The 11,862-nt window shown below is 45.4% G+C and overlaps 1 long non-coding RNA gene across 1 annotated transcript; it reads left to right on the top strand.

The window, feature by feature from the left end:
* The first annotated feature begins 2,197 nt into the window (after nt 1-2,197).
* LOC112578420 lies at nt 2,198-4,357 on the top strand. Its single transcript, XR_003102672.3, has 3 exons — nt 2,198-2,329; nt 2,949-3,047; nt 3,891-4,357. It is a non-coding gene; the product is annotated as an uncharacterized LOC112578420 (long non-coding RNA).
* The last annotated feature ends 7,505 nt before the right edge of the window (nt 4,358-11,862 follow it).

The following is an 11,862-nucleotide window of genomic DNA, read 5'->3' as shown; positions in this document are numbered from 1 at the left end:
TGCAGGTCAGGAAGCAACAGTTAGAACTGGACATGGAACAACAGACTGGTTCCAAATAGGAAAAGGAGTACGTCAAGGCTGTATATTGTCACCCTGCTTATTTAACTTCTATGTAGAGTACATTATGAGAAATGCTGGGCTGGAGGAAGCACAAACTGGAATCAAGATTGCTGGGAGAAATCTCAATAACCTCAGATATGCAGATGACACCACCCTTATGACAGAAAGTGAAGAGGAACTAAAAAGCCTCTTGATGGAAGTGAAAGAGGAGAGTGAAAAAGTTGGCTTGAAGCTCAACATTCAGAAAACTAAGATCATGGCAACTGGTCCCATCACTTCATGGGAAATAGATGGGGAAACAGTGTCAGATTTTATTTATTTTTTTTTTGGCTCCAACGTCACTGAAGATGGTGATTGCAGCCATGAAATTAAAAGACCCTTACTCTTTGGAAGGAAAGCTATGACCAACCTAGACAGCATATTGAAAAGCAGAGACATTACTTTGCCAACATAGGTCTATCTAGTCAAGGCTATGGTTTTTCCTGTGGTCATGTATGGATGTGAGAATTGGACTGTGAAGAAAGCTGAGTGCTGAAGAATTGATGCTTTTGAGCTGTGGTGTTGGAGAAGACTCTTGAGAGTCCGTTGGACTGCAAGGAGATTCAACCAGTCCATCCTAAAGGAGATTGGTCCTGGGTGTTCTTTGGAAGGAATGATGCTAAAGCTGAAACTCCAGTACTTTGGCCACCTCATGCGAAAGTTGACTCATTGGAAAAGACTCTGATGCTGGGAGGGATTGGGGGCAGGAGGAGAAGGGGATGACAGAGGATGAGATGGCTGGATGGCATCACTGTCTCGATGGACGTGAGTCTCAGTGACCTCCGGGAGCTGGTGATGGACAGGGAGGCCTGGTGTGCTGCAATTCATGGGGTGGCAAAGAGTCGGACACGACTGAACGACTGAACTGAACTGAACTGAAGGTGGGGCCTGTGTGAAACCTCCAGGGAAAACTGTGCCACACTGAAAATCACCAGCAGGGGCAGCATAATCCACGCGTCCAGGTGAGCAGTGTGCAAAGGCCGTGGAAAGAGGGGCCAGGAAGGCCTCACGGGGCAAAAGGGGTCACAGGCCCCCCACCTCATCTACACCTTATACACAGAAACACATACTCCTGTTCCTGCAGAATCACTCTATCAGTTTACCCTGTTTCCTTATCCAGGTACAGTTCTTTATATCTTCAGTATGGCAGAGGGCAGGGGTTTGTAAACTTGGCTACAGGGGAGTTCTTTGAAATCCCAGTGCTGAAGCCTCATCTCAGTTAACTCAGAATCTCGGGGGAGGGGAGGCAGGAGTCAACACTTTTTAAAACCCCACAGGTGATTCCACCGTGCAGCAAAGTGAGAACCATTGTTGGAGGCAAAAGATCTCATGTCTTCCCAAATGGCCGCTGCTTTCATTGCTAGAAAGTGTGAACAAGTATAAGTTGTTCAGTTGTGTCTGACTGTCACTCCACGAACTATGTGGCCCACCAGAATTCCATGGACTTCCCCAGGGAAGAATGCTGGAGTGGGAGGCCATTCCCTTCTCCAGGGAATCTTCTCAACCCAGGGATTGAACCTGGGTGTCCTCCATTGCAGGCAGATTCTTTACCATCTGAGCCACCAGGAAAACCAAAGATGGTTTGATTTCTTCCTATTTTGCTACCGACCCTCCCCAGTCAGACCCCAAAGGCCAAAGGGTTCCTTCTGCCAGGTATGTGTATGCTCAGTCACTTCTGACTCTTTGCGACCCCATGGACTGCAGCCCACCAGACTCCTCTGTCAATGGGATTTCCCAAACAAGAATAGTGGAGCAGGTTGCCAATTTCAGCTCCAGGGGATCTGCCTGACCCAGAAATCAATGAGAGTCTCCTGCACTGGCAGGCAGGTTCTCTACCGCTGAGCCACCTGGGAAGCCCCTCTGTCAGGTATGGCTTGTCCATTGAACGTGATATAGAGGACAGGCTTGCACCTAAAAGCACCCCTGGGACTGCTGTGTGTGATTCCTGTCAGCTGGGGGATGGGTGGGTTCTCACAGGACAGGCTCAGGTGTGCTGCCCGTGACTCCAGATCATAGTGCTGGGCTCAGCATCTCTCCACATGGCCCCCTGGCCGCCATCTTGAATCACAGTGCCGGGTGCAGAGACTCCGCCCACAGCCCTCAGAGCTGAGGTGTCGGCACAGCCATTTCACACCAGGGAGTCTCGTCTGAAGGACCAAGTGCGAGGCTTCTGCAGGAGGTGCCCTGTGAACAAGTGAAAAAAGACTCAGCACAAAGGGAGAGATAAAAGGTAAACTTCATTTCGTTAACCAGATTCTGACTTTACTCCCAGGGAATGGTTAATGGGCTTTATCAGTGATTGTTCCATCACAGCCCAGCCTCCCTGAATATTAAGGGCCCCAGCTTAACTTTAAAGACTGTTTCCTTTGTTACCTGTGGAGATCATCTTGATGAAGAGAAAGAGACAAATTTGTCTTCTATGCCTGAAGATCCAAAAGGGAAGGTATTGATATAATCAGTTTTGTTTTTTTACTCATAAGGTAACTCCCTCTTGGCTGGGGCTTGATGTTGCTCCTGAAATAAGTGGGAGTCTGTGGTGCCCTTCATTTGAGGAAGACAACCTGGTATTGTTTAAATGGGCAAGGGAAGGGCCTAGGCATCAGGGTACAGAGAACCAGGTCTGGATTCCCAGATGAGAGGCTAAGATGGCCTCATCACTATGGAAACAGTGTTTCTATGCTTGTGAGACAGGAAGGAAGGGGGCACAGATATTGAGAAAAACAGGATCCCACAAACACTGGCTTGAACCAGCTAAAATCAAGATGGTGTTGAGTACGGTCTGGCCTCTGACCTCTAACTCGTACATCTTCATTATAACACTAAAATTCACTCACCTCTCACTGTGACAGGTGCTGTGATAGTTCCAGGGCTGACCATAGAAAGCCAAACAGTGATACCGAAGAGGCGGGTCTGGCTTCTCGCTGCTCAAAAGCCAGTAAAGAGGCCAGGTTGGTAGAAAGAACATTTACTTTATTTTGGATGCCAGTATGTGGTGAGGGGAAGGCTGGGAACCTCTCCAAAGGCTGACTGCCTACTCCCTTGAGAATGAATGGACAAGAGCTTTTATAGACAGAGGGAGAGGGTTACGTGTAGAAACAGCAGAGTCAACGCTGACAATCATCTTGAGATTGGTCATCAGTGGTCTGACCAGCTTTATCTTGATTGTTTTAAGTATAGTTACTCTTCAGTTCCAGGGTTTGTTTGTTTCCATTTCTCAAGGTCCATTCTCAGATCTGTGGCAGCTTATATCATGGCTACAGTCTGGTCATTATGTAGTTCTTTTACCTAGTGGGGTTTTGAGTACCTATAACACAGCTCAGAGGCTATGGCTCAGAATATTATCTATAGCCCTTGGGAAGGAATTAAGAGGTCCTTGACTATGCTTAATGGCTACATTGTTATTATTTGGTGTCCTTTAACTGTTTTTCTTTGTATCTGCATGTTCTCACTTCTGGGATTAAATTTATTATTTGGCTAAAGGTTTTCAATAGACAGAAGGCAGGCAGAGGACATGGGGGGCAAGGACCATAGGGTCCTGCTCCATTTCAAAAGTCTGCAGTGGTTCAGGTCTTGAAATCCTTCCCTGTAACAGGGAAGGTCTGTTCCTTCCCTGTAATAGCAAGAATATTTGTCCCACTTATTATCGTATGAAATTACTCAACCCATGACAACTAACAACCTGGGTCCTCTCACCTCCTGAGAGGGTCCATATTTTGACTATAGAATGTGTGTCTCCCTGCATAAGTCCACTTTCACTCTACTTCAGCTCCCTCTTCAACTCTCTCCTGCAGGAAGCCAAAGACCCTGACTTGGAAGCTGGTCCCTGGTACTCCCACATCTCCCAGGATGAGATATTTCCTTCTCCTGCACCACTTGTAACATGGAGAATGAAAAATAGGGACAACCTGATTATAAAGCAGATGATCTAGATTTAGGAAGAGTTCTTATTTATCTTCCTGGTGTTGTTTCTTAAACTTTGGCAAAGTCTGGTTTCCACTTTTCTGGGCAAATGTTTTTTAAAATGTATTCTGTTTTTAAAATCAACTCTGCTGTGGGATTTTAAAAGAAGGATGTAACTGAGTTCTCATCTGCTCCCCAGATGGATGGCACACGCTTCATCGCCTTCTATGGCATTCTCTCATCCTGGCTCACAGACTCTGTAAGCCTGCTGCCTCCCCCTTTCTGAATTTTCCAGACCCAAAGTGGGAAATCAGGTTTTTCTATTTTACTTGTAACACAAAATGATGGTATGGGAGTCTCCTCTGCAAAGCAACCAACTCACCTGGCTTCTAGCAGGAGGTAAGGCACCAGCCGTACTTGGGAGGGTTCTGTCATATCCTGTATCCCTCCTACTTTGTCCTTGCCTGGGAGGTTGAGGATGGTGACTATTGGGGACAGGGGTCACCAACTCTCTGCCTCTTGTCCCCAGACCTTTGCTCTCCTCTGGCTTGTGTTTCAATCTCTCTTCTCGGGAGGAAAATTCATTTGGTTAAGTTTTCTTGCAAACTGTGCTCTTTATGCCAGCACCAGTGGCCTTTAAGCTATAACATCAAGAATTCTGTTTCATTCCTTTATCATGAAAATTCAGACCATAGCAAGGGCAATTAATTTAATATTCAGGTAAAATACCTTGCTATAATAACCTCCACTTATTGAACATCCCTTCTGCATCAAAAATTGCAACAAGAACTTTCACATAAACAATAACTCTATGAGACAGTTATTACTTTTTTTTATTTTAATTTTGCTTTGTTGGGGCTTTGTTGTGGCACTCAGGACCTACGTTGTGTCATGCAAGATCTTTCATTGGGGTACATGGAGTCTCTTATATGGAGTGGGTAGGCTCAATAGCTGCGGTGCTCAGGCTTAGTTGCTCTGAGTTCCCTGACCAGAGATTGAAACCAACTCCCCTGCATTGCAAGGCAGATTCTTAACCACTGGACTATGAGGGAAATCCCAGATACTACTTTTTAATACCCATTTTACAGATGAGAAACTGAGTTCAGAGAACATGTGTCACTCAACTAGAGGTGGAAGAGACGCCCCTATTATGGGGTGCCTTCCTTATTTATCTGGTACAGCTTCTGGAAACCTTAAGAGTTTCCAGTTTTTGGAGGATCAGGTAGAAAGAAAAGACAAATGTTTTAATTCTACTTACAAAGTGTAATTAACCAAATTGTTGTAAGTCATAATTAGCTTGAAGGAAAGGATTTTCTTATGTTAGGAAAACACTAACTTAATCATTTAAATCACTAATATTTTAGACAAAAACAGTAAAATTTACAAGCATATTCTCCAGTTCACTCAGCAACTAGTCCTTTTTGTTAATGGTTTTATTGAAGGCATCAGGTTTTCCATTAGGACTATAGTTTCTTACAAAGTTTAGTTCATGACTTGAAACTTATCAGAAATATGTACTTGTCAAAAGTCCTTCCTATGAATCTTCTTAAAGATGAAACATTTTACAAACACATCTGAGTACAACAACCACTGTCTGTATGATGAAAGACTTCTTGCATACATGTGCATACCGTACAGGTTAATAAACTGTTTTTCTCTTGTTCATCTGTCTTACATCACTTGAATTTCCAAGGCCCCAGCCAGAGAGCCTAGAAGGGTAAAAGAAAAAGGAATTTTCTCCTCCCTTACATGGTAAAATATACATAACACAAGTGAACAAGTTTAACCATTTTAAAATGTACTATTGTGGGTGTTGATTATATTCACACTGCTGTGCAGCCATCACCACAGTCCCTCTCCAGAGCTTTTTCATCTTCCAATTGAAACTGTGTCCACTAAACACTCCCCACCCTCCCCCAACAAACACCATTGTATTTTGTGTTTCTATGAATTTGACTACTCTAGGCCCCTCATATAACTGGAATCACAGTATTTGTCTTTTGGTGACTCAGTACTTCTGGACACCATGTGTGTACTAACCAATCCTAACCAATTCTCCAACTCACCAGACACAACTGTGTCCTGCAATTTAAGTCAGTTCTGACACTATCTGCCTGAAGTTAGTGTTAGACCTCATCATGGGTTAAGGACTCAGTCTCACAAGACTGCCCCTTCTCAACTTCAGAGCCAGTCATGAGTCCTGTTCTCCTTATGGACTGCTCATAAATCAGGGTTCCCATAACCCCTTCCTTGGGTTTGATAATTTTCTAGAGTGGCTTACAGCTCAGGAAAACTGTTTACTCAGCTAGATCACTAGTTTATTATAAAAGGATTCAAGTCAGAAACAGCCAGATGGAATGGATGCAGAGCAAGGTATGGGGAGGGGAGGGGCTTCCAGGCCCTCTCCAGGAGAGAGCTTCCCAGAACCTGCACATGTTCACCCGCCAGGAAGCTCTGTGGACCCCATCCTATTGGTTTTTTATTGAGGCTTCATAGAAACATACTTAGGCAAGGTTGATTAAAGCATTGGCTATTGGTGGTTGAACTGTTTCCAGTCCCTCTCCTCCGTGGATGTGGGGGGTGGGCTGAAACTGCCAACCCTTTAATCAGGTATGATTTTTCTGACAAACAGATGCATTCACTAAAACTCAGGTGTAGTTGAAAGGGGCTTGCTACCATTATCAAGATACTTTTTCACTCTTAGAGCACCTAAGGGTTTTAGGAGTTCTGTGCCAGCAAAAGCATGAAGATTAAATAAGTATTCTGAGTCACAATACAAGTCTTCAAGTTTCATCCACTCTGCAGCATGTCAGAATTCCCTTCTTTTTTAAGGGTGAATGATACTCCACTGTATATACCACACTTTGTTTATTCATTCCAGAAATAATACTTTTGAATGCTTCATATATATTCATATGGGCTTTATATATGGGAAAAAAGTTTGAAGTTCTTTATTTCCCTGTTGTACTGATTCCTGCTTATTGGCTGATTCAAAATTTATTTATTTGAGGGGTAAACAAACCAAACTTTGACTTCTTGCTTATGTACTTTTCTCTGTGCATCAGTTCACTGCTGAGTAACTGTCCTTCATGTCAGAAGAAGAATGTGCTGTGGTCTTTCCTCTTTCACTTCTCTTATCAAAACAGGATTCCTCAGGGCCAGCCTAGTAGTAGAACAGACACTGGGGAGCCTGGGGCTGTCATCTCAGTAGCCTGGCAGCTTTGTGCCCGTCATCTGTGCTCACCTCCACTGACCAGTACTGGCCACTAGCTCAGGGTATCTCGCGGTGGGGTGGGGTCTCTTCCAGCAAGGCCCCCTAGGGTCCTGCTCCATTCCAGTTGGAGACCTTCCCACAGCGCCCTTGTTTGGTCCTGATGAGAGCAGCGTGCCCAGAAGGGCGGGCTGCTATCTTCTTCTGCCAGCTTTCTCCGGGTCTTCACCATAGCTGAGGGGCGTTTCCGCTGCAGCCTGCCCCTCCCTCTCCACCTTGTGGGTGCGGGTCCGGGCTTAGAGCCGGCCCTTGGGTAGCGTTTGCAGCCAGGGTGGAAACACGGGCGCCTGGGGTCCTACGCCCCGCGCCGTGCAGTTCCCCCACCGCTACCATCAGCGGCGCCTGCGGCTTCGCCTCACACCTGCGTGTGGCCCCGGCTGCCCCCACCCCACAGGCCGTCAAGATGCGGCCGGTGTCCCCGGAGGAGAAGCCCAACCCGCTGCAGGACGCGAACATCTGCTCGCGGCTGTTCTGGTGAGAGCACCCCTGGGCTGAGATACCCCGCCGCCTCAGGCTCAGTGCCTGACGCTGCTGCGCCTTGCAGGGGCTGAGGGTCGAGGTCAGGGCGAGGGAGAGCTTTCCGATGGCTGCTTATAGCGGGTGGGGTCTCCCCACGCCGGCCGCGGGGGTCCCTGTCTGTGCCCTCTGGGTGAGGCGGCGGGAAGGGGTAGCAGGAAACGGGAAGAGCGACCTGGTGGCAGGGCGCAGGGTCTCCCTGCCTTGCAGCTCGCTGCCCCGTCAGCCTCCTTAGTCCCGGGAGCAGGAGGGGCAGCGGGAGCAGGAGGCAGGGAGGCTGAGAACCCAGGCTGCCTCGGGGGTCACTGCCAGAAGGAGAAGGACGGGACCCCGCGCGCCATCCTTAGCCGGCTTCCCCAGGAGAGCTCCGGATTCGTAATTCCAAACTAGTTCGCACCCTCCCCCACTAAGCAAAAGACATGAACAGCTTCCTTAATCTAATTAGTGCTCTGCTCCTGTTGCCATCTGCCAATAATGTCCCCAGCTTTCTCCATATTCTTGAGGTGACAGCTGAGTTCCAACTGCACCAGGCTCCCTTGTCACTGTGTCTATGGCCATGTCTCCCTCCCTCCCTCTGTGTGCATCTCTCACTATATTTTCAGTATCTAGTTATGACAAATTTCATGTGTGTAAAAAAACACTTTTTAAAAAATGAACGGGGACATGATTCTTGAACCCATTTTGCTTTTATCTGGGATACATTGAGAGGACTGGAGCATGTATTTGACCAGCCCCTTTTCTTACTGTGAATCTCTGCTTCCACTTTTGAGAGTCACCCTGGGGATGGGGTCCCTGAAGCCTGTGGGGTCTTATCTGCATCTCGAGCCTTTCCAGAAGCAGTGCAGGGTCCTGATGCAGGTGGTCCTGCCCAGGAGTCCTCTGGTTCTGAAACCACCGAGGGGCCTTTGAGCTGGGAGGAAACACAGATGAAAAACAGCTCAGAGTTGGAAAGCTCTTAACTAAAGTTTTCCACCTGGTAGTTGGGACCACTAATTAGGTGGGCTGGAACCTTTGGGTTTAATGACGCTTGAGTGATTATTATGTCTTTCATTTCTGGACCTGAAACCATCCATCTTTCCCACAAATTCTGATATTTCCATTTCTTCATATGGGAGGTCCTTGGGGATTCCCAGGAAACAGAAGCTTCTGTGTTTGTTCTGATGGTGGTGTATTCAGTGTGTGTAACTACATCTCTTGGCCATTTGGTGGCCCTTAAGGGAAGAGGGTCAAGAAGAGAAAATATGGGTGTAGGCTTCCTTGTTGGCCCAGTGGTAAAGAGTCCACCTGCCAAAGCAGAAGACCAGGAGATGTGGGTTTGTTCCCTGGGTGGGGAAGATTCCCTGGAGTGGGGAATGGCAACCCACACCAGTATTCTTGTCTGGGAAATCCCATGGACAGAGGAGCCTGGAAGGTTATGGTCCATGGGGTTGCAAAGAGTCGGACATGACTTAGTGACTAAACAACAACCACAATAAATAATAACAAAGTAGGGACACCTATCCTTAACTTCAGACAGGGCAAGGAGCTCTCCAGGGCAAGGAGTGTTCTATTTGTGGATTTTCAAAATGTATGTGCATGGAAATGGGAATGTGAGAACTTCTTATTGATTTGGGTAGGCACCCATTTCCAATTTTTCTGCTGGAGTGGAAGGAGCTATTACCTCTTATTTAACATGCGAAGTCACTGAAGCAGAGAGATTGAGTAATTTTTTTAAACACTTTTTATTTTTTAAACTTGTGGCTCAGCTGGTAAAGAATCTGCCTGCAATGCAGGAAACCGGGGTTCGATCCCTGGGTTGGGAAGATTCCCTTGGTGTTTCCCAGAAGATTTCCCTTCTGGGAAAGGGTACCCACTCCAGTATTCTGACCTGGAGAATTCCACGGACTGTATAATCCATGGAGTCGCAAATTGTCAGACACGACTGAATTACTTTCACTTTCACAGCCAATTTACAATGTTGTTATAGTTTCAGGTGGACAGGAAAGGGATACAGCCATATATAAACATGTATCCATTCTGCCCCAGATTCCAAGAGGTTGACCAGGTTGCCTACCATCACACAGCTACTAGTAAGAGTTGGATCCCAAATGAGGCAGTCTGGCTTCCAAGCCTGTGTTGTTGTGGATGTAACTGCAGTACTGAGCTGCTTCTGTTGAGATTCTTGTTCTTAAATGGAGGGAAAAGGTGATTCCAAACACACCTTTGGTCTTGTAGGTGGAGTTTCTCAAGGAAAGTTCTTAAAGATCTTGTTGCTGCAGATGATGCACGTGAAACGTCTCTATAATCAAGCTTTAGGGTGGCTGTTCTCAAATATGGCTTTCAGACCTGCAGCATCCTCCTCACCTGGGAGCTTGTTAGAAATGCAAATCACCACCCCCACCCCTCCCCTGCCACATGCTCCTTCTAGGCCAATTCTGTAAAATTAGAAACCCTGGGGATGGGGTTAAACAAGCTCCAGGAGATTCTGATGGAAGGTAGAGGCTGTTTTCTGCTTTAAGCCACTCCTCCCATTGGCATTGTTCCTTTGGTGTTAACTTTTAAAAAGGGGTCCAGACTTTGTGAAGTTAGTTGGTGACCACAATTTCCATCCTGTTTGTAAAGTCTGAGGTACCCTCATGATTTCCTCGTGTCCCCCACTTGCTGTCCTGGGAAACTGAAATGAGCCCAGGCTGGAAGTGCTGCCCAGAGTGCTGTCTATCCACCTTGTAGAGAAACTGAGTTTTCATCTTCTCATTGGGTGTTTGCATTTCTTACATTTCATCTGCTTTCTAAATTTGTAAATGATGCCAATAACTAGCTTATTGTCTTTATACAAATGACCTCACAGGGGTTTTAGTGTTTTCACAGCACAGGTAGGAATTAGAGTCTAAGAGAAGGCATACATTATGGCTATTGGTAATTGCGAATTTTAGAAAAGAATATATGTTTTTCTATTTCTATAAAAAACTTTATGGAAGAAGAAGGGCTTCCCAGGTGGCCCAGACATAAGGAACCCACCTGCCAATGTGGAGACACAGAGACATGGGTTTGATCCCTGGGTCAGGAAGATCCCCTGGTGTAGGAAATGGCAACCCACTCCAGTACTGTTGCCTGGAGAATCCCATGGACAGAGGAGTCTTCTGGTGGGCTACTCTGCAAAGAGAAAGACATGACTGAGCACATAGAAGAAGAAGAAAGGAACAAGGATTTTTTTTTTTTAAGCCAGGTATACTTGCTGATATTTTGGTTATTTCTTATTCTTTCCCCGTGAAGTTTTTGTGCATATCTGCACATGCACAGTTTTTTTTTGATCGAAATTATAGCTCATGGTTTTTTAGAATTAATTTTTATTGTAGCATAGTTGCTTAACAATGTTGTATTATGCACCCTTTTCTATAAAGTTAAATATCTTTGGATCCTGATTCCTTCTTAATTTTCTATGGTTAACATTTATTTATAGCATTAAATAATGTTCAAAATGTGGCATTTATTTTTTAGGTAAACTTTTTATTTTGTATAGGAGTATATCCAATTGGCAATGTGATAGTTTCAGGTGGACAACAAAGGAACTCAGCTGTACATAAACACGTATCCATTCTCCCCCAAACCCCACTCCCATCGAGGCTGGCACATAACATTGAGCAGAGTTCCCTTTGTGATACAGTGGGTCCTTGTTGCTTATTCATCCTAAATACAGCAGTGTATACATGTTCCTACTAAACTCCTAACTATCCCTTTCCCCCATCACTCTCTCTGGCAACCACAAGTTCATTCTCTAAGTCTGTGAATCTGTTTCTGTCAAAATGTATGCAGTCTTTTGCTTTTGTTTAATAGAGTTTATGGCTAATTAGGATGTGATGCATATCTATGACCATATATTTTGGTGCATCTTTTCTTTTTCCAAATTCCCAGAAGTAGAATAATTAGTGAAAGGCTGAATTGTTTTCCATTAGGTTCAGATCAATTTGCCCTCTTAACAGCTGTTTGTGAGCTTATTTCATTGTCAACTTTGAGTACTTGAATTACATTTTTTTTTTCCTGGGCCTAAAGTTAAAAATAATTCAGAGAGTTTTAATTTGAATTGATTTGATGTATGT

This window comes from Bubalus bubalis, chromosome 13 (assembly GCF_019923935.1).
Source record: "Bubalus bubalis isolate 160015118507 breed Murrah chromosome 13, NDDB_SH_1, whole genome shotgun sequence".
NCBI classification, from domain to species: domain Eukaryota; kingdom Metazoa; phylum Chordata; class Mammalia; order Artiodactyla; family Bovidae; genus Bubalus; species Bubalus bubalis.
The sequence above is the reverse complement of the archived record's forward strand: the minus strand, read 5'-3'. Positions and strand labels throughout refer to the sequence as shown.